The sequence below is a fragment of the Apodemus sylvaticus genome, chromosome 3, assembly GCF_947179515.1.
Source record: "Apodemus sylvaticus chromosome 3, mApoSyl1.1, whole genome shotgun sequence".
Classification (NCBI taxonomy): Eukaryota; Metazoa; Chordata; class Mammalia; order Rodentia; family Muridae; genus Apodemus; species Apodemus sylvaticus.
The window spans coordinates 63,659,322-63,661,703 of NC_067474.1; positions in this window are offsets into that span (position 1 = coordinate 63,659,322).

A 2,382-nucleotide genomic window follows, 5' to 3' on the forward strand; every position below is an offset into this window, starting at 1 on the left:
CTGGGAATTGAACTCAGGACCTCTGGAAGAACAGTCAGTGCTCTTAACCACTTAGCCATCTCTCCAACCCTTGCTTGTGTTTTTTAATCCTAGAAAATAGAACCTTGTGCTTAGAAATTATTATTAATCATATTTGCATTTTAATGATTGCATTAAGAATTATAGGCGGGCAGTGGTGGCACATACATTGAATCCCAGCACTCAGGACTCCACAATTAGAATGAAAGGTTAAAGAGACAAAATTAGTGAATGAATCAAAAGTTCTAGGGATAATAAAATAAAACTATGCAATATCTCTAGTCAGTGTATATCTGTGTGTATGTGTACATGTACATGCATACATATATACATACATATAACCCCTTAGCACATAGAATTGTGTGTGTGCCATCTTATACCCATTAGTTATCATTAGTTATACATTCTGTTGAGCACTTAAAATGTGGTATGTGGAACTGAAAAGTTGGATATTTAACTTGTTTTAATAGATGTTCTATTGGATATCGTTTTTTTTTTTTTTACTATTTTTATTAGATATATTCTTCATTTACATTTCAAATGTTGTCCCCTTTCCTGGTCCTACCCAAAAGTCTCATAACCCATCTCCCCTACCCCTGTTCCCCAATCAACCCTCTCCCACTTCCCTGTCCCAGCATTCCCCCATACTATGGGATCAAGCTTTTCCAGGACCAAGGGCCACTCCTTTGATGTCCAAAAAGGCCATCCTCTACTGCCTATGTGTCTGGAGCCATGAGTAACTTCATGTGCACTCTCTGGTTGATGGTTTTGTCTCTGGGAACTCTGGGAATACTGGGAGACTCATATTGTTGTTTCTTCTATGGCACTGCAAACCCCTTCAGCTCCTTGGATCTTTCTCTAGCTCCTCCATTGGGGACTCTGCTCAGTTCAATGGCTGGCTGAGAGTGTCCCCCTCTGTATTTGTCATGCACTAGCAGGGCCTCCCAGGTGACAGCTATATCCAGCTCTGGTCAGTAATTCCTTGTGGGCATCAATAATAGTGTCTGGGTTTTGTAACTGTATATGTGATGGATCACTAGGTGGGGTAGGCTCGGTTCCAAGTGGATCAAGGACCTTCACATAAAACCAGACACACTAGTCAATCCAGTCATCAGATCATGGTCTCAGGTACCGAAATGCTGTATTCAGCTATCCCTTATTTTATAATACTTAATAATGGCTCTAAAACTTGTAAAAGTAGTTATCTTAGATTATTATATTGCATATACAGGAAGTAGGATATGAACAATAATATTTTAAGATGAATGCTATAATTAAATAACTCTTTACATGACCTTTTTATAATTACTATTTTTAACTGTTGATGGTTATTTCCTATTAGTGCCTTATTTATAAATTAAGACTTATACCTGGGTATAGTGCTGTATGTCTGTGACACTTACAATTTGAAAGCAGAGAGAGACAGGTGGATTACATGTTTAAGGCTAATACAGATGCACAGTGAAGTCTTACTTAAGAATGAAATGTTGGAGATTGGTAGAATCGGAGTTAGCCAAATTTTATAATATGTATTTTGTTTCTGGTTTTTGTACCTCAGATTTTAAAGCCAAAAATGTGTGTGTGTGTGTGTGTGTGTGTGTGTGTGTGTGTGTGTGAGTGTGCATGCGCATGTGCACGTGCGCGCATGCGCGTATAAATACACACACCCATATATACATGCTTTTCTAAAAATATTTTAATCAGGTTCATACTACTTTACCATAGTTGAGGATTTAGAGTATGTATACCATGAGCCAAAGAAAAAAAAACAAAAACAGAAATAACTAATTTTACATAAGTCTTCATAATTTTTGTGGGATATTTTCTAAAACACACAACTATTTTGTTTTCTTTTACTGTTTATACTTAACAACTTGAACAAATACTTCCGGGGTAGTTTGCATAAAAATGGCCCCATAGGTTCAGGGACTGTTACTACTGGGAACTATAACCTTGTTGGCATAGGTGTGTTATTGTTGAAATGTGTCACTGTGGGAAGCCTTTGAGGTCTCAAATGCTCAAGCCATGCCAAGGCTCAGATTCAGTTCTTGCTGCTTGCAAATCCAGATGACGAACTCCAGCACTTTGTCTGCTTTCATGCTGCCATCCTTTCCTACCATGATGATAATGGGATAAACCTCTAAAGCTGTGAGAGGGGCCCAATTAAATGTTTGTCAGTATGAGTAGCCATGGTCATGGTGTCTCTTCAAAACAAGAGAAACCCTAAGACAGTGCTCTTAAAACTTGATTGATTGTTTGGTTCTTGAGTCTCTGGGAGCTTTGGGGGTACAAGCTGGTTCATTTTCCTGTTCCTCCTATGGGGCTGTAAACCCCTTCAGCTCCTTGAGTCCATTGTCTGGCTCC